The sequence below is a fragment of the Ambystoma mexicanum genome, chromosome 6p, assembly GCF_040938575.1.
Source record: "Ambystoma mexicanum isolate Mex_15411 chromosome 6p, UKY_AmexF1_1, whole genome shotgun sequence".
Lineage (NCBI taxonomy): Eukaryota > Metazoa > Chordata > Amphibia > Caudata > Ambystomatidae > Ambystoma > Ambystoma mexicanum.
The window spans coordinates 323385694-323408327 of NC_090935.1; the positions used below are offsets into that span (position 1 = coordinate 323385694).

General features: G+C 46.0%; 1 protein-coding gene across 3 annotated transcripts in view; it reads right to left on the reverse strand.

Annotated features, from left to right (window-relative positions):
- ZFR (zinc finger RNA binding protein) overlaps positions 1–14149 on the reverse strand; it is a 1119848-nt gene extending 1105699 nt beyond the window's left edge. For 2 of the 3 annotated variants that reach the window (XM_069627082.1, XM_069627083.1), the window contains exon 1: positions 14000–14134. The gene's annotated coding sequence lies outside the window, so the exon portion shown is untranslated. Of the gene's footprint in view, positions 1–13999 lie in introns of all 3 variants that reach the window. The other variant, XM_069627081.1, reaches the window with a different exon arrangement.
- Positions 14150–22634: the final 8485 nt, after the last annotated feature.

The following is a 22634-nucleotide window of genomic DNA, read 5'->3' on the forward strand; positions in this document are numbered from 1 at the left end:
GATTGAAAAGAGTGTGCAATTGTAACATTACCTATTGTTGATCAACATTACAACATTATATTCGTAAGTGTGCTATCAAATATTAATTCATAAAAGTGATATAAATATGTTTCATTTTTCAAATCAATCTTTTAATTTGCAAAACAAACCTACTTCTTGGCTCAGTTAGGTCAGGGGGATTCAAAGAGAGGGGCGTTATACAAGGGTTTATCATGCAGATCTATTAACTTAAGGGCTTATCTTGGGCCTCCCAGACTAGGCATTGATTTAGTTGGAGTGCTGAATGGAAGTCACTTAACACTTTGACTAGCATTACAATTACAGTTCTACCGTAAATATTTTTTGCTATACTGGCATAACGTTATTTTACTCCGATAACAGAAAAGGCTCTCTAGCCAATCAATTTGTCCATTCCCTCAATTTCACGTTTCCAAACCTGGAACAGTCTTACTTTTCAAAGGCAAAATGTACTACCTGCATTACATTAATGGGTTGGTAAACCAATTTGTTGCAGACCTGCTCTTTAGTATGTGCGGTTGAGGCAATATTTTTGAGTAGAACATACCCAATAGATTAACTATTTTTTACGCAACACAAGGATGTTTACTTGGTTAATACTGCTAGGGAATAAAGGCAGCGGTGGTCTCTAATATACGGACATTAGGACCCCCCTTGGCAAGCAAGGCAAAGGACATCCTATATTCTAATCTAGCTAATCAAGCTGCACAGTCACAAAACAATAACTCTGCCCCAAATACAAGGATTTCTAGTTTATAAGTAAAGAATAAAAAGGTAGGATGCTACAAACGTCTGGGGAATGCCATATGCAGGCTAGATTTATTGTTGACATGCTCTCTTTGCTGCTTCCATCTAAGCTTATCGCCTATAAAAAGCCCCCATTAAATGCTTTAACCACCCTTTGTAGATCTCCGCCGGTTTCTTTACAGACGGCATAAAAAGGTTTCATTTGTAGACCAAAATCTATCATGACTATTTGCAAAAATATTGCTGCTCACGATAAAGACGAATGTTGGATCTGTTTTGTGGAAGAGAGTAGCAGGAGCATGAAAGGCTAAACACACAAGGAACCGGGTTAAAGAGTACGTGAAGTGTACTAGCATTGCAGGAGTGCCTTAAAAGGCTGCTTCCCCACACTAACCGTCACCAGCACATTTCTTCTATGGATAACAAACAAATGGAGCAAACATAGTTTTGCTCAGCGCAAACCTCACGCCAGAAGAAAAGCATGTCCAAATTGGCATACATGACTCATATTTTGCAGGCATTTTACTGTTAGGCGAGTATTGTGCCAAATGAAAACCAAGCCCACTGTGTATTTTGTGTTAATTAGTTGGAGATTTACATAATTATCGTAGGCATCTGCGTTCATTAGAAAAATCTATGTCCACTTATGGTCCTAAAATGCACATTGCAAAGCAGCCATGAACTATTGTGCCATTTATCCCAAAACGTTTCCGTAGCGAGATGTATCACGTATTGCATTGTCCACAAAGCTTTCTGAGGCCTGGATCCAAAATACCTTCAACTGTCCCTACATAAATACCTTCCATCCCGAGGTCTTCACCCCTCCACCTCCAACTCCCCCAGGGTGGGTCATTTCTCTAAGAAACTAGCTGGGCCTCCCTCTGAACAGCCTCCCCGCCACTCAAACTTGAGAAGAACCATCTCCAGTTCCGGAAGCACCCCAAGACCTTACTCTTTGCTTCTGCCTTCGCTCATCCTCTCCCATGCTGATCTGTTCTGCTTCGGCATCGTGCACCTGGTTACCCTCTGACTTAGGGCCCAGGTACCTACTCACCCTGTGACACACCAGCACTGCCTCCTGGCAACCCTTGCTCTCGGGCCTGTATCTGTAACCCTAGTCCCGCCCCCGTTTCTGCACTTATCCAACACCCCCTGTCTGTTGCCTTAAACCTAGGCACTTGTCACTTGCTGGTTGCACTACCACTTTTTATTCTTTTGCTCAGCACTTTCCACTTCTCCCCCATCCCCCTTGCACCCCCCCTTCATTCTCCCATGCACTCGCTGGGCCTAGTAAGATCGTTGTTTTTGTTCTCCCTTGTTCCCCTCCCTTGCCCCGCCACGCTCTGAAACACATGAACACATGTGTATGAGCGCAATACAAATATATATATACACACACACACTGAATGAGAGAATATATTATTTATAAACAGCAATTTATTTATAAACTAAGGAAGAGAAAAGTACTAAAATACGCAGATTGGTTGCAACTAAGACAATCCGAGGTCATGCTGAGTGATCCAAAATACATGTCTGCAGCATCTCAGAACTAGAATCATTAATTCTAGGGTACTTATTGAGCGTGGACCTAGCTTTGGGAAGCAGACAAAAGGGAGCTGTTAGGCAAGGTTTGTACGCAGTACCCTCAGGGAACACTACAAACAACTCAGACTACAGGTATAGGATAACCAACCTTTGGTAGAAGCTTGTATTACAGTTTTTGGTAGCGTGTTGAGCAGCCAGCCTTATCTCAAGAGGGGTCAATGTGAACTGTAGTGGAGTTACACCGAGATTTACAGTGACAAGTATTCAAATAAACTCTTACCTTCAAGGTTTCTTGAACAAACAATGAATGTATTTATCAGTCAGAATAAGCCTTCTTTAGAAGGGAGCAATATAATATAATAATAACACTCAAATACACACTCTTAATATGTCTAAATCAGTAGATGCCCTTTTGGGATGGCCCAGACACTACCTACACCTTCAGGTGACTTCAATATATCACTGTTGCACTTAAATTCATATAGTAATAAGTCAAAGGAAAAGGTTGTTTAGAACATACAAGAGACCACAAATATTGTTAAGCAGGCAAATACTTTTGGATCCCCCCCAGGAAGAATCATTCTGTACAATAGGCTAGGCCAAAGTCAATGGCCGAAAGTCTTATATATGATGCAGCACTTCTAGTAGGTATCTAGGAAACGTCTTAGGAGTCTGAAGAAAAGAAGAATCAAATGAAGGGCCACAAGCCGATTAGACATGCGAGTAGTAGAAGATGCAAGCAACTCTACAGTAAAAGGCAATTTCGCTCAGACATTTTACAGTACCTTTGTATTGAAGAAAAAGTGCATCAGATAGACTTGTTACTGTGCAGCTCTGCAGATTCACTGTTCCTGGGCCTCAGTCATGGGGACAAGGAGGAGGACTTCTGGGGACTCCTGCACTGCAATGGGACGGTCACCGTTCGCAACCTCCATCTTCAATTCAGTGACTGTTCAGTGTTTCAGCTCCTCGCGTCTACCACAAATGGCAACAATGCGGTACACCTGGCTGTCGAGGTGGACTTTTCTTGCTTCTGGGGTCCTGCATTCTTGAGGGGGGGGTGGGGAGGGGGAGATCAGGCTCGGTCAGTCCTGCTTCCTGTGACTCCGAAGGATCTCCCTGGAGCTCCAGGCCAGCTTAAAAGTAACGCACACCATCTGGTGTTCCTCTCCCTGGCTATACGGTTTCCAGCAGCAACTCTGTGGAAATTCAACCAGCTCCAAGATGGATGAGTTGCTTGGTCCCACCAACTCAAGGGGAGAAGTCGTCCTTGCAGGGGCTTCTCCGTCGATACGAATTTGGAGTTTCAGCACAGCAGCAGGGCTTCACCGGGCAAACCAACGGTCCAGGAGTTGCAGCAGGCACCCTCTTCAAGTTCTTCTTCGGTTCCTTCAACCAGTGGTCTGCCTTCCAAGCCAAAAGCCTTGCGTTTGATTCCATTCTCTCCCATTAATTCCAGCCTAGTTGTCAGTCACCCAGCAGGGTGGCTGTCCCTGCCGGACAGTCAGCCAGCCAATCACCACAGAGTGCATTTTGGTCTCCTAGGAGACTAAGCACAGGGAGTTTCAGGCACCTCCCTCACTTAATGCCTACCCCAGACACCCTGGAGCCAGGAGGCAGGCTTCACTCGTGAATCCCGCCAAAGGCAAAGCGAACAATGGGACCAAACCTGGTTTGGCGCGTGGAGTAAATGTCAAGAAGGACCTTTCCACAAAGAAATGGCGAAAAAAGAAGACCAGGGCCATTTTGACAAAAATGGCACCCTTTGGTGCTTTTTTCCCCTGCAGCTGCGAATGCAGCCCGCGGTAAATGCCCACTACGGTAGTCAAAACAAAACCACTGCCACTAGCCATTCAGTGAGGAAATGGTAACATAAAAAAAAAAAATGTTACATGAGAAGCTAGACAAAGGGCATACTAGGTAACCCCTCCAGCACCCTATTTTAAGATAGTGTGTGGTGGGTCTAGAGAGCTACAAATGTAAGTAAAGTCAATTTCACTTTACTGCTCTTGGAAATAGTAGTTTATCCAAGAGAAGGTATTCAAACCTTTGGAAAATCTGAAAGACTTCCCTGTGCCACTGCACTAAAGGTGCAGTCTGGCACAATGTAAAAGATGATGCCTATGGAGTTTGTCAGACTCCACAACCAAAAGAAACAGTGTTCAAAAATGACATAAAAATACATAGAGTGGGGAAAAGGGTCTCACTCTCTCCAGGTTGAAGAAAAAAAAACAAGTCCTCAAAATCCAGCAAAGTTGCTGGGGGTGAATTAGCACATTTCTGAGAATTCTCCCCAAAAGGAGCGGGAAACGAACAGGAAAGGAAAAAAAAATTCCGGTACAGAATCAACATGCTACATAGAGAGGAAACAGCCAGTCTCAGGTGAGTCGGAGAGAGTGTGTTAGGGAGAACCCATTCTTGGAGAGCAGTCTTGAGCTCTGTCCTTAATTGTAAAAGCAAGGGAGCACCTCTAGCGTTGACAGGGAGAAGGATGGAGTCTGGGGGTGTAGACAGAGAAGGGCAGTCTTTTGGTTTTTTTTCCTGCACCAGTGGAGTTCAGGTTTCCACATGTCCTTGCTTAAGATTTATTGTGCGAGTGATGTTGTGGGACTTGGGCAACGCACCCACTGTTTGGCAACAGGGGCCTGAATAATGGAAGTTTGCTAGTGACAATGCTGCCCTGTTTGCTTAACATCATGCACTTTTATATTGAGACTTTAATGGAATAGGTTACAGCTGCAACCTCGATCAACATAATTTACAGTGACCGGCATAGATAAAGGATGCAGGCTCACGAAAGTGAAACAATAATAATTTGGCATTTATTTAGCGCTACGAACCCTCAGGTATCTGAGCGCTGCCTATTATTACCGACGGTGTGTGGTGCTCATTTATCGACCTCGGAAGGATGAAAGCTGAGTTTAGCCCCGCCGGGATTCGAACCTGTGTTAGCAGGCTCTGCACGAATGTCAAAGCGAGCGCTCTACTCGCTGTGCCACTTGACCAGCTAATACAGTCACCATAGAAGCATAAATTGTGTTTGCACCTTCATAAAAGTTAGCTACAGTGAGATAATAAAAGATTGGGGCCTCAAAATTAAAGTGATTTATACTAGGAATACTGGTCTTTATTAAAGACTCGTTTCGAGGGCGCTAGAGGGCCACCCAAGACAGCCGCCATTGCTTGAGCTCCGGCTCTGCCTGGGATTAATCCGTACGAATCCTGCTGTTCCCGGCTTGGCTCTACATAACCAAGTGTGGTTCCCGGTTCCTAAGCCTCACGACTCCCGGCCTTTCTACACCCCAGAATGACCTACCCGGTGCTGAGGCCCGCCATTTCACACGCGCCGGCTATCTTGGTGCGCGAGCAGCCCCAGGAGAACATTCCCCGACGCGGAGGCTGGTCTAACATCCGCAGCTCAAGCAGAGACGTTTGGGGCTCAAAGTGCAGAGGAAACCTGAATGTCCCCCCTCCCAGGCACCCACCACGTCAGAATCTGGCCGGCGAATCGTCGCCGTGGGGGGCGCTGGCCATCGGCGCCGCACCGGCAGGTCTGCTACTCCGGACCCGGAGACAGCCTCGGAGTCCCTCGGTGCGCGAACCTGCCCCCCGGGCCGGGTGGCGTAAGCCAAGCACGGAACGAGCTCCGAGGGAGCCAACACATCGAAGCTCCGACACGGCGGGAACGGGTGCGGCATGGGCGGATGCGATTTAACGGTGGAAACTGAGGAAGACCCACGTCGGGACCGCAGACTGGAGGTACAAGCGGCAGAGCGCGGGGGTCTGGAAGGGGGAGTGATCGCAAGGATAAGCGCCCACACCAAGCCCTCCCCTTCCCTGGGACGTGCCCCTGCTACCCCCAGCCACAAATCGCGCTGCTTTCTGGGGCCCGCGGCAACAGGACTCTACACCCCCCACCCCCCCGAGTGAGCGGTGCATCGCAATCTACAGTTGCAACTAATAAAACCCCCAGGACCTATGCTCCAGCGAGGCGCTTAGACTACAATTGTAACCCGCTACATAAAGCATCGCCCACCGCACATAATACGGTGAAGGGCCTTCGTCGACCTACTCCACGTGAGAATCGAACGATCATCACTCCTAGGTCTCCGGAACGGCTGCAGTGCAAGTTCACGAAGTCCCCAGGGCCGCGGCTGGGTCCTGCCTACGTACGGGAAGCACTCCACCGGAAGGCAGTCACAACAATCCAAACCCTCTCCCCCCTTCACCAGCATCGGCCAACCCCAGCCCCCGCAAAGGACACTGCGAGGCCCCCGTTCAGTGGTAAACCTAGAACCTCACATACTCAGCAAAGCAAGATGGGGAAAACAGATAAACTGCAGAGGAAGCCGACTTTTGAAAATGGTACAACTGTGAAAGCCCCCCACCTACAAGACGAGAGCGAACCCACGCCTGGCAGCTCACTTCAGGCAGCATCAGAGACCAATCCGTCTGAAATAAAAGAACTCCTCTTAGAACTAAAAGTGGGCATCGGCAGTCTAAACAGTAAAATGGATGGCCTGTCCTCTAAAGTAGACCTAATGCAACACTGCATCGATACCCACACGGAGCGACTGAGGTTGAACAGCAGGTCTCCGACCTGGACGACGGCGCGACGGCCTTATTGAGTAAGGTAGCCAGACTTGAAAGCCAAATGACCACAACCATGGCCAAATGCGAGGAATTAGAAGGCCGCACCAGACGGAACAATATCCGAATCATTGGACTAAGAGAACATGAACCCCAGACAAAGATGGAAGATTATGTTGAATCACTTTGCATCCCTCTCTTTGGCCGAGAAGCGTTCTCACAACTGTTTATGATAGAGAGAGCACACAGGACTCCGTCCGCCAGGCCGGCCCCTGGTGCCCCGCCCAGACCCATTAATGCGAGATTACTAAATTACAGAGACCGGGACGCCATTCTCCGCCTGGCCAGAGAGAAGGGAGAACTGCTCCACGACGGGGACAAAATCCACCTCTACCCAACTTCTCAGCAGCTGTCCAAGCACAGAGAAGAGCTTTCACCAATGTCAGGCAAAGACTTCGAGACAACCAGCTGGTCTACTCAATGCTGTTCCCGGCACGGCTCAGAGTACAACACAACGGAAGAGTCCACTTCTTCCAGCCCACACGTTCCTAGACCAGAACGGTTGCCCGGATCACCATCCTCGTCAGCTCCGTCCCCTGAAAGAAAGAAACCCCAGGAATCCTCCTTAAAGAAACTGCACCCAACAATCACCCCAGTTAATCAGAAGGAGCCAACCGGAGCAAGCGCAAGATAGTAAACACGGCAGGGCAGAGACGTTGGGGAAGCCCCAAGCGCCCCTAGCACAGCATTTGTTCCCACGTTCAAGTTGGGGGGGGGGGGGGATCCCGACAGACAAGTTGGGGGTTGTCCACGCTATGGGAAAAGTTTTAAAGTTATTAGCTTGGACACGCGCCATTTGTTCACGCCCGAGCCTGACCCACGCCCCTCCGCCCTGAAAAGCCCACTTCCTCTACAGAGCCTTCCCCAGCGAAGCCGCCGCATCATTCAGCAAGAGACCCAGTGCGCATCAAGTAAAAGCACGAGACCTGGGCTGGCCTCATCGCTGCCGGCTAACACGAATAGAACGAGACGTAATCAACTTTTTGACCCGCTTCATTCAAGGTTTTAACATGGAACATAAGAGGGGGGTAACATCCCGATCAAAACCAGAAAATCCTGCAATACTTGAGAAGGCATGAGATCGACGTAGCCATGCTTCAAGAAACACATCTATCCCCTGGGAAAGAACACCTGGGCCAGAAGCTGGGGTTGCCACAGGTACTTCTCCTCATATTCGTCGTACTCCAGAGGAGTCGCTATCCTTATCCATAGGAGAACGAACTTCCGGCTAATCCACTCCGTAAAGGATAACGACGGCAGAGCCATTCTAGTGAGTAGCACAGTAGCTGGCCAAAGTATAACCCTTGTCAACTCCTACGCTCCAAACACAGACGGCCCCGACAATTTTGGTTGGGTACTAACACAGCTCTCCGCCCAGACTCAGTCAACCATAATTTGGGGGGGGGGGAGGGAGGGGCGATATGAATACAGTGCTCGACCCGGCGAAAGACAGATCGAGAACTATGCCACAGCCCATGTCCAAAGCCTGTTTTCAAATAAAAGAAACTTGCAGGGCATTTGATCTGAAGGACGCATGGAGAGCAGCTAATGGGGAACAGCAAGAGTACACCTTTCACTCGGCAGTACATAAAACGAGCTCCAGGATCGACTACTTTTTCATCTCTGCACAGGGTCCGCTGGTGAGCGATTCTTGCTGTATCCTCCCAAGAACGCTATCCGATCACTCCCAGATAAGCCTCAATCTCAATCCAGCCAACTCTAAATCCCCATTACAGCGCTGGCGTTTCAAAAACGGATCCATGCGAGATGAGATATTTGCAGCCGAGCTCAGAGAAGAAATCGCCACGTTCCTGGAAGTTAACACAGGCTCGGTCTCCTCCCCCGGCACAGTCTGGGAAACGCTGAAATGTTTCACTAGGGGAATTTGCCTCGCTAAGGAGAATGGTATTCGTAAGCTCATCAGGCGTGAGCTGGCAACCAGCGAAAGGCACCTTAAGGACCTGGAACGACAAATCATAAGCTCAGGCGACCCCAAAATAAAAGCAGCCCTGAAAGAGGAACTTCTGATCTTTAATACCACAGCGGAACGAGAATTAAAATTTCTAGCCCGTAACAACCAAATCAGACAGTATGGTGAAGGCCAAAAACCTGGTGCCCTTCTGGTAAACCTAATAAGGGCAGATAACAAGTTACCCCCTATAGAAGGCATACGCTTCAAACAAGGTAAGATGATCCACACAGACGAAGGAATGGCAGAAGAATTCAGGCTTTTCTACCAAGACCTTTACAGCACAAAGCATAACAGTGGCTCAAATTCTCTACTGGAGTATCTTGAAAAAACAGAGCTGTACTGGGTCGAGAGTCATCTGCGGGAACCACTCAATGAAATGATAACGCCAGAGGAGATAAAAGAAGCCATCAAGACCCTTCCGAACTCCAAAGCACCTGGACCGGATGGCCTAACGGGAGAATTTTACAAAGCATTCGATAATACCCTTGCCCCCCTCCTAGCGGCAGTATACGAGGCGGCACTTGAAAAGAAGACACTTCCCAAATCCCTCTCTGCCACCAACATCCTTTTACACAAACCTGGCAAGCCTCCAGAGGACTGCGCATCCTACCGTCCCATCTCCTTCCTTAACCTTGACAATAAAATTCTAGCAAAGATACTTGCAAACAGGTTGATGCCACTAATGCCCGCCTTGGTCCTGGCAGATCAGGCAGGGTTCATTCTGGGCCGCAACAGGTCCTTTGGAATCAGAAGAATGTTCGGCGTTATCGCAGCACTGGATCCCGCTCAGCAGGCAGCAGGCAGCCGCGGTTCTTCTCGATGTCGAGAAGGCATTTGATTCGGTGGAGTGGCCCTTCCTGTTAGAAGTGCTCACCAGGATGGACTAGGTGCCCGATTCATCAAACTAGTGTCCCTGCTCTACACCAATCCACAGGCTAACATCATTGTGGGAACAGCAAATTCAGCCCCTGTGGAATTACAACGCGGAACTAGACAGGGTTGTCCACTTTCGGCGCCGATTTTTGCCCTAATAATGGAGCCATTGGCGTCCACCCCTAGGGAATTGAGGCAACAAAGAGGACTTAACATAGGACCACACAAGCGCATCACATCCCTATACGCAGCTGACGTAGCGCTGTTTGTGCGCGACCCCGAAGAAAATCTGAATCCAGTAATGAGAGAACTCATTAAATTACGAGCAGCCTCAGGCTTAAAAATCAAATCAGTCAAAATCCATCATATTCCCATTGACCCCATCAACCAGGGCATTTGCAGACGACTTTCAGTTCACGTGGAAAAGATCCAAGGTCCGGTACTACCTAGGGATTCAGTTGGCACTGACTCATCAAGAGGTGTTCCAAGACAATTACGAAGAAGTCACCAAATCATTGCAAGAAAAAGTGGTACGATGGAAGTCCCTGCCATTGACTTTCTGGGGAAGAGCCTCCCTAGTCAAGATGGTGATAGTACCGAAACTACTGTACTTATTCACTAACATTCCCATACTACTGCCACAATCTTACCTGAAAAGATTGAAAAGGTTGGTTCTTGAATTAATATGGGCGGGCAAAACGGCCAGAGTGGCGCACTCAACGCTATGTCTTCCGGTGACGAGCGGGGGATTAGCCCTTACAGATCTGGAGAAATACTTCTGGGCGGCAGAAGCACAGTTCCTCAGTCATTGGTACGCCACACAACCAGTCAGACCCCACGTGCAAGTGGAGCGGGCCCTGGCGACACCCAACCTGTTGAGTGCCATTATACTCGGCCAGACCCCGGTCCCCAATAACACCATGAATGTGATGCTCTCGACGTACAAGATTTGGAAAACACTCGCCCAAAAATATGGAGTGCAAACGCGGTACTCTCCCCTTCTTCCTGCGAAATTCATAGCAGGGGTGCCGCTGACAACGGAGAAAGTTTACCACCAATGGGTTGAAAAGCTCCACATAAACTCCCTGGGAGATATCTTCATTGAGGACAGTTTCATAACCCCACAACAAGCCAGACAGAGGGGCGGCAATACCGCACTTGACATTTTCATCTATTTTAGAACTCGATACACTCTGCAAGCAATCCTACCTGGCTTTCCAAAGCAACCACAAACCTGGCAGTTACTCCATAACACAATACAGGCACAGGGAGAAGGCAGGCTGGTATCGCAGATCTACAAATCTATTATCACCGACACGACCACCAGCAACTCCCGTGCAAAACCCAGATGGGAAAAGTCCCTACGTACACACATCCCTAAAGAAGACTGGACCTTCATTCTGAGACAAACGCAGAAGATAGCTCTCAACTCTCGCTTTAAGCTAATCCATTTAAATTCCTTCACCAAACCTACTACACACTAGCGAAAGCAAACAAACATCACCCTGAGGCATCTGCAAAATGTGAAAGGTGGGGCTCACCCTCTGCGGACTCTGCGCACCTCACATGGGACTGCCCCAAACTGTCCCTATTCTGGAGCCAAGTCTTAGAGACAACAGCCACGATCGTGGGAGAAACCGTGCAGCCCGCACAGACAGCAGCCCTGCTAGGTATGACGAGGCTCCTGTCAGCACCAATAAGAAAATTGGCTGGCCTGCTGCTGACTCTTGCTCGGAGGCGGATTGCCATGGCCTGGGGTTGAGGTCCCCCCCCCACAGTCGCTGCCTGGCGCAGGGACATTCTCTATTGCCAAGATGTTGAAACAGACTTCATTAAACTGTTGCCCCTTCATGCCCGTCCGCCGGACATCTGGGGCCCCCTGGTAACCTTTCGGATGAACGAAGCAGAGGATGCCCCGTCCTCCCCAGAAATCGACAGTTAGAAGAGAATGCCATGTTCGGCAGTTCATCTGGCTTAGTACCTCCACCTCACTGAGACATTGAACTAGGGCGATGCAATACGCAGCACAATGTGCACTGAACTTCGGAGTGGGACTTGGCGCAAGTTAAGTTCACCCTAATGTGGGTGTGTAGTTGTACTATGTTAAAAATAAAGGTTTTTTTTTAAAAAAAAGACTGTTTCATGGAGCGGTTTACATATTCTGAGCGCAGATGTATAAAAAAAAAGACATACAATGTTGGCATATGTTGTGAAGTCAGGCATGAAAATGTTGATAAACCTTACTGTGTACCGTTGGTGACAAAGTGAAGAACTAACCCATTATTCTAAACCTGCTGTAAAATGCACAATTTCAAAAGGTTGAAAAAGAATAGTCTTGGGGAAAAACACACAATTTCCCCAGGCATTACCTAGTTCTCTTGATATGCTTGCAAATGTGTGTAAGTCGTTAATTCCCCTGCTGCCACTGACCTTGAATCATTTACAGTGCCACATGCCCTCTTGGAAGCCGCCCAACCCCTTGCACCAAAAGCTACCCTGCTACTGCCACATGCTCATTTATGTTGCTGGTGGCATACAGTGGTGGCTGTAAACATTTGGGGGCCAGGAACCAACCGCAACGCCCCCCCACTCGCCAAGATTAGATTCAAAACCAAGTGCAGTCCACAGAACAATTGGGTTACATAAACACCAAGCGAGAGAAACCCATAAAGGAACACAAATGAAGGCAGTATTGAGGGAGACAAGGAATTGCACGCGTTGACTGACAGAAACGCGTTGCCCTGGAAACTAATTTAGACCCAATCCTGCATTTGCAAATTAGTAAAACACATCCTATGCCGCAGTCGCTAAACACCGAGGATAGTTTTTTTTCTTCATTTTTTATAGTTCATTACAAACCTTTAAAATGTTTACAATTAATCACTTACTTTAAAATTCACTTTCAAGGGTAGCATTATAATTTTTATGTAATTATTAAATATATACATTCAGGTTAATTTCACTGTTCATGACTTTAGATAATTTCAGCTTATTCGATGTTCAGACATTTTAATTTCTATTTTTTCCAAAAGAAATGTTAAAGCAAAGACTAAATTTCTCATCAGATCCCTCTGAAAGCACAATCCACCAATCATCATCATCCGAGGACAGTATTTGTAAAACTTCGGGACCTAGATGGAGAGTCCTTTCATCTTGTAATTTATTGTTCTTATAGATCCTTAGGGTCCTTGCAGCTCACATTGATGGGTGTCAAGGCGCTGTTGTGCGGTGAAAAAAATGGAAAGTGGACTGTGGCTTCTTACCGCCCTGGTTAAACCAATTTTCCTATCGCCATACGAATACTAGACTCAGCAAGACGCACATTATTTATTTATATGTCCCATATGTTTGGGATGCAACATAACCTCCCCCTCCTAATCAATATAAACACACAATGCCGGTCCCATATCTGGAGTGCGAGATCTTTCTTGAGAACGCATCAGCCCAGCCCGAAATTGTGCTGCTCTTTGCGAAACAACCATCTGCCGAATTCGCTTTCCTTGGAGGAGCGGGGATTGTGGGCAAACTGCAGACCTCACTGTGTCTACTTGCCAGACCTGCTCTCGTTTGCCAATTGTGATATTCTAGGCAGCGAAGATGGTTGGCAGCGGTTTTAAAGCATACCATGCCTCGTTACCCAACAGGTTCCATGAAATAAATACTACACCGGGCAACACTGTACCTTTGTGCCCGACAGGTTTTTTGGCATGCCCTTGGCGTGGAGAATTGTATTTTTGTTTTAACTTTCCCGCACAATCTTCTAAACCATCACGAAAACCATAAATGCATACATGTATTGCACAAGCAGAACAGAGATAAACTCATGGCTGGGATTTATCATATGACACATAGCAGCGCTCAGAACGCGTATACTGTGCCAATTACGGCAGAAGGATTAAATAAAGCCGAACAGTGTAGAATCCCGGGAGTGACTCAATCCACTTGAGTTTCTACCGGAATTTTATGCGGCAGCCAATTGCCCACTCCCATCGCCATTTTGTGTTTTTTTTCCAACATGGCGGAACCGAGAGCCGCGGTGTGGAGGATTCGTATCGGAACCCCACGTCCATAGGGATGGATGACAGTCTCCGGGTGTAACGGGTTTGACTGCACCGGAAAGCGAAAACTGCAGAGCCCAAACAGAGACGCATAGTATAGGCATTTATAAAGATGAGCGATCATGTCAGCACTCACCTCCTCCTCCTTATTGGTGTGAATGGCTGCAACAACAATCCCAATCGGTGACAGCCCAGATCCACGCCGCTAGTGGCAAGGTTTAGCGCCTGGCTTTTTTTTTTCTTTCTTCCTAGATTCGCTTCCACAAATTAATCCATAACCGGAAATGACGTTGCCCCAACAGACAAACGGGCCACTTGGCGTCATGGGCTCTATGCCTATAGTAACACGATGCGTCACACAGTTCAATGGACAATACGGGAACCATGTTGGGTTTGGCAAACTAAATTAATGCGGATTGCCATCTTGCGGCTGGCGTTCGCTCATCCGCTGCAGAAGACTATCCAGTGGCTGGCAAATGAGAGACCATAGTATGTAACATTAAAATAACTTGATAAATATAGGCCGTCGACGTTCTTTCGTGTTTTCTACTATTTGCAGATGCAGTGTATTTTGTTGATTCATTATCGTTTTTTATGGCTAAACAAAGTTAACCTTTAACAAACAGACCAAGTAAAAAACACAGAATATAAAATACAATAAATTAAAATACATGATAAGTGTTAGGTTTTGGATGCTTACAATCTTTATTAGTGCGCATATAATATATATGTAGATATATTTAATGCACACACTGTTTAAATATGTTTTGTTCTCTCACATTGCTGTTCATGTTTACTCACTTGTACTAAGAAACTTTGGCTTGCATTCAGAAGTCAGTGGTGTTCCGTTCGTAGAATGTTTTCTTAGGAGTGGGAGTCCTGGAATGAAAAAGGGTTACAGTTGGCAGAGTGGCTGGGTAACAGCGCCTGCTGTTGTTAAGGCTTATACTTAATAAATCTTCTTAAAACTCCCTGTTGCCTTTGCCTTCATTTAACATTGGCGACGAGGACTTTGAACCGGCGTGACACACTGCGGCATCCACTTCTCTGATCCCGCTTCGCTCCTGACAACCCAGCTGTGGATCTTGCCCCATACACGCCAACACTCCCGATTTTTTAGTTAAAAATACTGCTATTTTTCACGTTCTCCCGCCTAAAATAATTATTTCCCCAATGCATTCCTATGGGGAAATTGTTGTCTCCCGATTTCTCTGTAGAAATCTCCCTCCCAGGCATGTCAGAATGTTGGCATGGTGTCCAGTCATAATGTCGAACCAATAATGTCGAATTACAAAAATGTCGAATCCAAAAAGTCGAAAACAAAAATGTCGAATTTTTATTTTTTTTATTTATATATTTTTTTTTGGGCTCCGGGGGTAAAAAAAAAGGGGTAAAACAAAAAAAAAATTAAAAAAGGGGGGTTGGGGGGGACCCCCCATTTCGAAAAAAAAGCAACCAAAAAAAAAATTCGACATTTTTGTTTTCGACTTTTTGTTTTCGACTTTTTGACTTTCGACATTATTGGATTCGACTTTTTGACTATAAACCTGTTGGCATGTATGTTGCGCTGCCAACAGGCCCGGGGAGCGGTTTACTTCTGACAATCCGGCTGTAGATCTTGCCCTGCCAGCAGGCCCAGGGGAGCGGTTTGGAAGAGACACGACAGCAGGCGCCAGCGACAAGGTTAGGAGGTGTGTTTAGGAACAGCGGGAGGAGAGCGCGCAAGCCCCGCTATAACTCCACAGAGTGGCGACACCCGTTGTGTGTAAACGGGAAGCCGGGAGGGGCCTGAGCCAGCCAAAGCCCGTTCCCTATCCTTGCTCGCGCACGGCAGCGCAGGGCAGCGCAAGGCCCAACCAGCTCGCGCGTTTGGCTTGTGGACTTGAAAAGGAGGAGGGACTTAGTCTCGCTCGCCCTAGGCAAAGCGAGCCTTGCCACGGCACACGCGCCTGTAATGGGGCACAGTTGATTGGCCATAGTTCTTGCACGGCAGCGCAAGTCAAGCCCCAATACACACACCTGGAGGGGGCGAGGTTAGAGATTCGGATTGTGCAACGATTCAAGCCCCAATACACATGCCTGGAGGGGGCGTGGTTAGAGATTCAGATTGTGCAACCCAGCTGCTTCTGACAAGCATTGTGACATTGGTTGCTAGGAAGCAATTGTTTACAAAGAAAATTCTTATTCACAGTCGCAGAGCCAATGACCTCATAAAAGGAAAACTCTCACAAGGAAAAGCTCCCTGTCCAACAAAGACTGCATAACGTTGGATTATTAAGTCTCATCAACTAATTGTTCAACAACTCTTCCTGCACAAATAGACTTTGGGGGTCATTCCGAGTTGAGCGGTAAGGGGTTACCGGCACCGGTAAGGATGCCAGTGCCAGTAACCCCTTACTGCCCTATTTCGAGGTCCCTTAGCGGGTCAGACCAGCCGTTCTTAGCGGGACCCGTTAAGGGACCTTGGAGCTAATAACGGGCCTGCGTTATTAGCTCCTTCCCCATTCCCATTGAGCCCTAGGGGGCTCGAATGGGAATGGGGAATGGTATTTGGCATGGGGACTTACCAGGTCGGATTGTCCCGGTAAGTCCCCATTCCGCCTACCCGGACCCGAGTTTGGAGGCAGCCATGGTGCTAATAGCACCATGGCTGCCTCCAAACTCGGAATGACCCCCTTTGTCATAGCCATACTGTCCTAAAGGGAACTGTATAAAACCTCAAAAGCCCAAGCACCAACACCCTGTCAGCCTGTGAGTCAGAAGTGATGGCCGCAGCCATTCCCCCACCCACACCTTTTTTAGCTGAACCAGGTCGCCCTGCCATCAGATGGGATAGATGGAAGGGCATATTTGAAAACTACCTGGTGGCCATAGGAGGGGACAGATTCAGTGGAGCAAGGAAAAAGGCACTGCTACTGCACAATTTGGGACCAGAAGGACGTTGTATTGTTGATGGCCTGTCAGGGACCCAAGGTGAGGAAGCAGGAGATACAGATGAGGTGGCCCTGAAGCTGATTGAGGAACATTTTGTGCCCAAGAAAAATGTAACTTTTCAACGTCATACATTTTTCCAGCGAACACAGGAATCATCAGAATCTGTTGAATCTTACATTGCAGCTCTCAGAGCACTAACTCACACTTGTGATTTTGAAACACTAACTGATTCTTTAATTCAATTCTTTAATTAGGGATCAACTTGTGAGGTGTACCAACAGCATGAGGATACAAGAGAAGCTGTTAGCAAAAGATGTCACACTGGAACAAGCTATTGAACTCACCAGAAGTATCGAGCAGACTAGGCAATATATTAAAGAAACAAAAGTTGACAAACAAGTCTCACATGCTGTGTGTGCTGTAGGCCCAAGAAGGAAGCCGAATTGTGGCACTAATAGAAGAGATGGTTGGAGCCAAAGATGTGCCAAATGTGGGAGTCCAAAACATGGTTCCAATTTCCTACATGTCCTGCTAGGTTCGCCGACTGTTTCAAATGTAAACGCAAGGGCCGCTTTGCAAATGTATGCAGAGACTAGTCAATCAACTTAGTGGAACAAAGGGAACAAAGTGCCTAAATGAGTCAGATGAGCATGAATACATCGTCACCAGCACCCGCTCGGGAAGTAACGCAGAGGCACATTTTTCTAATTTCAGCGGTTTCTTGAGAACAAAGTGGACCAATTGATGAGTTCATGATTTGAAGGATGCAGCTTAAAGATGAAAGTGGACACAGCGTCACCATGGACCATCATATCAGAGGACACCTTGAAGAATGTCTTAAGGATGGGTCCAAATAATCTCAAACCAGCGAATATCCAACCCTGTAGGTATGGTGAATCAGCTCTTGATATAGTGGGTCAATTCCAAGCACAAGTCTTCTATAAAGGCCGGAGGTGTTCCGCATGTATTTCGGTTGTCAAGAAGAGGGTGCCTCATTATTAGGTTGGGAAGAACAGAGGAAGCTAGTTGTGATAGTACAGGCTAGTGCTCCAGAACCGGTGACCCTAGCGGAAATGGAAGATAAATGGTCTAGAGAGTTTCCGGAAGTATTTACAGAGAAGTTAGGGAAACTTAAAAACTTTGAACACAACATTAAACTCAAAGTGAATACTCAACCCATGATTCACAAAGTAAGGCCAGTACCTCTAAACATGTGGGGACAACCACGTGAAGAGTTATCTGAGCTAATTAAAAAGGGAGTTATTGAACACATTGGGGGTATGGAATGGCTTTCCCCAGTTTTACTGGTGACCAAGAGCAACTGAAAATTGAGACTCTGCGTGGACCTTAGGGGATTAAACAAAAACATTCTTGTTGAGAGACATCCCTTGCCTATTATTGCTGAAATCTTGGCTACTTTGGGAGAACCTAAATGGTTTTCAGTGATTGACTTATCGGCGGCCTACCATCAAGTACCTCTTTCAAAACAATGTCAACATCTTACAGCATTTGTTACCCCAGAAGTAACTTATAAGTTTCTCTGCATGCCATTTGGATTGGCGTCAGCTACTTCTGTCTTTCAGAAAGTAATGGATGAGGTGTTAAGAGGCATTGAAAGAGTAAAAGTATTTCAAGATGACATCTTGGTGTACGCGGAAAGTGAGAGTGAGCATGAGATGTCACTGAGGTGTGTGTTGACTAGATTGAGAGAGGCAGATCTTACTGTTAAAGAAATAAATGCAAATTTGTGGTTAGGGAAGTAGAATATTTGGGACACAACATTTCCAGTGAAGGTATTTTACCAAAGAGCACATTGGTAGAAAGTATCTGCAAAGCTCCTGCACCAACTGACAAAGATCAGCTAAGATCATTTATGGGTCTTGCAGAATTTTATCATACGTTTGTGAATTGTTTTGCGTCTATTTCCGCACCATTAAGGAATCTACTCAAAAAAGGGCAGAATTTTAAATGGTCTGAGGATTGCCAGGTAGCATTCACAAATATAAAAGAGGGAATAGCCAAGGCCCCATCACTAGGTGGCTTTGTGTCAGGGAGAAAAACCACACTATCTGTAGATGCCAGCATGCTGGGTTTGGGTGCCACGTTAACTCAATATGACTCAGGCAAAACAGAGCATGTCATAGCGTTTGCCTCAAGGCCCTTGAGGGGGGCAGAGAGAAATTACTCCGTGATTGAGGGAGGCATTAGAAGTATCCTGGGCGATACTTCATTTCAAGTTTTTTTTATGGGGCCAAATATTCCAAGTGAAAACAGACCATAAACCGTTAGTCCAACTCATGAGCAGTTCGGATTGGGCCAAAGGTTCACCCAGAATAGCCAGGTGGATGGTAGGGTTGTTAGGTTACCGGTAGAGATTGAAGATGTTATTGAAACAACCAGAGAACAGGATTTGGTTATTGCTGATGTAGAGTATGATGCCATAAGCAAAGATAATTGGATGGAAGCAGCCAAAGAGGATACAGAATTGAACAAGGTAAAAAGTTGGACAATGGAAGGGTGGCCCCATAAGAATAATCTAGACTGGGGTTATGACAGGTATTATGAGGTGAGGGAAGAGCTAAGTCTGTCGGAAGATGGGTGTAGACTTAGAAGGGGAAACAAAATTGTTCCTCCTAATAGCATTAGACACCAATTAGTCAATCTAGCTCACCAAGGACATTTAGGAATGGGGGGCACCAAAAGACTATTGAGACAGTCTTTCTGGTGGCCTGGCATGGACAGTGAGGTTGAAAAGAAGGTTCGACATTGCAAGGAATGTGAGAAAAGTGACAAGGAAATTGTGTGAGGGAAGTACCTCTTTCTCCTGTAAAGGTACCCAGTGCGCCATGGGAAAAAGTGGCGATTGACTTGGTGGGACCTCTACAAGGACTAGGTGAGGGGTACAAATATTTGGTAGTAATGATAGATTACCATTCCAAATGGTTAGAGTGGAGAGCACTCAGAGAAGCTACCACCATGGAAATGTTATCTTTCCTTGAAGACATTTTTTTATAGAGAGGGATTCTCTACTGAAATAGTCACCAACAATGGAGTGCAGTTTTGTTCGGACAAAATGTTGAATTTCTTAAGTAAGTATAGTATCAAACATGTACGCACAGCATTATATCATCCGAGAGCCAATGGGTTAGTGGAGAGAGCAAACAGATTCATAAAAGGTGGAATTCAATTGATATTTTTGGCAGGTTTAGAGTGGTCAAAGGTTCTCAAAGAAATGGTTTGGAATTACTGTAATACCCCTCATTCGACCACAAAGATATTGCCATTTGTATCAATAAAAGGAAGACAACCTGGGACCAAGTTGTGTCCAGGTTGGCTGGAGATGGCAGGATGTGTGGAGATAGATCGCCAAGAAATCATGAGACTCGTCAGGGAGGCACAAGACATGTACAAACAGAGATTCGATGATGCCCATAAAGCTAAAGAAACACATTTTGAAATAGGTGATTATGTTCTGATAAAGAATCCACGTTTAAGGTCCAAGTGTGTGGAGAGCAAATTCTTAGGTCCTAGGAAGATTTCAGCAGTTCGTGGGAATGTGGTGATCCTAGAAGGTGGTGCATGTTGGTCCAAGTCAAAGTTAGTTAAGAGTTCATCCAATATGTGTGAGGATGGTATAGTGAGGAGTGAAAGTGACATGAATGATAAGATCTCAGGTGGTGAGGTGGAAATGGGACATAGTGAAAATGTAGCTGTTGCAAACGAAGAGGATGGTGTTACCACAGATGCAGGAAACTGTAAAGGTAGAGCTACAAAAAGACCAACACAGTTCAGAGATTATTGTCTTGAATAAATGCCAAATGGCTACTAATGCAAAGGGAGGAGATGTGTTAGGTTTTGGATAGTTACAATCTTCATTAGTGCGCGCATATATATATATATATATATATATATATATATATATATCATATATGTGTATATATATATGTAGATATATTTAATGCTCATACTGTTTAAATATGTTTTGTTCTCTCACATTGCTGTTCATGTTTACTCACTTGTACTGAGAACCTTTGGCTTGCATTATGAAGTCAGTGGTGTTCGGTTCGTAGAATGTTTTCTTATGAGTGGGAGTTCTGGAATGAAAAAGGGTTACAGTTGGCAGAGTGGCTGGGTAACAGTGCCTGCTGTCGTTAAGGCTTATACTTAATAAAACTTCTTAAAACGTCCTGTTGCCTTCGCCTTCATTTAACAATACGTCCAATACAATTTAAAATACAATACTAAAAGGATTACCATAGGCACCAAGAAGAGTGTCGTGAAATCATCCTCGTCACGCTATTAGTTCCAATTCAATTTGTAGATTTATTTACAACAAAGAAGTCCCCCGGTGGATGGGACCTTCCCCGGCAGACTCGCTTCGTGTATGATTCTGGAACACATCATTCTAGAATCATAGGCAGAATGGGAGTGTGTACGTGGAACAGTATCCATCATAACATCTCCCCCTCTACCTTCTTCAGAAAGTGAAAGTAAAGATTAAAGTGAGAGGGGAGAAAATATGGGGAAAGGAAATAGCAGATTTGAGGGAAAAGTGAAAAGCAGAACGAAACATGACAATTTGCCAAATGACAACTAAAGGGTGTGAAGACAGACCCACACTAAACAGAGAGTTCAAAACATGAAATAACACATAGGATAAGACTATCCCAAATATTTAGCAAAGGATATGGTTAAATGTCAGAACACTTCTTAATCCACTTAATTCTCAGTGGTGTCTGACGCCATGGAAATCTCTAGTAGTAAATGAAATCATCCTTGAAATTTTGCACGATTCTTCTGTTCCTTGATGACAAAAGATTGCTTCCCAACATGCCCCCAGAAAACTCCTGGACCACCTCTACCTGCATGGGATCCCCTTTTTCTGCCAGTATGATGTCATCACAAGACCACTTCTTGCCATCCTCTAAAAGCACAGATTTGCCTGAACATTTCACCAGCCTTTGGAGAGGCAGATACTTGGATTCACCTTTCATCACCTTCCTTGGTTCTTTTACTCTAATCCAATCTCCTCTCTCAATTTTGTTCTCTGACACATACTTCTTGGCATGATAATATCTCTTATATTCGGCTTGCCTTTTTCTTACACTCTTCACAATCTCCTCCAAATTGATTTGTCTATTCTTCTTCGATACGAGCCAGGCAGGTCTAAGTCTTTGGTGGCTGTTCTTCCTCTCATTAGCATAAACGGTTCTTCCTCTTTCACTGAAGTGGAGTGACCCTATACGTATTCAATGCCTTCCTGAGTGTTTCTTTCCAAGGCAAACTGTTGGCAACCGCTTACTGGATGATACCTTTTATAAAATCATTCATCCTTTCGACCAACCCATTGGCCATGGGATGATATAACGCTGTCCTTTTATGAGTGATGATTCTCTCCTCCAAGAAGTTTTGCACTTCTGAAGACTTGAATTGAACTCCATTGTCTGATATCAATCCTTGTGGATCACCTCCTCTAAAACGTCACCACTTTCCATGCCGTAACAGTGACTTCCACCACTCTACCCATTTCGACGTGTAGTCTACTAACACAATGAAGTAGATTTTTTGAAGCTCTAGAATCTCATACAGGCCTGTTATGTCAATGGCTAATTTAGACCATCCAGAACCCGGTACCTCCACTGGTTGCAAAGGCATGTTTTGTGTTCTTTTCCCTTTATCACTTACTGCACAGGCAGTGCATTCCTTAACCAATGCCTCTAACTCATTTGACAAGTTGGACCACCAGTATGCTTCTCTCACTCTTCTCTTAGTGAGGCTTCTGCCCACATGGCCTTCGCGAGCAATTCCATTATCCTCTCCCTCAACATTGATGGTGG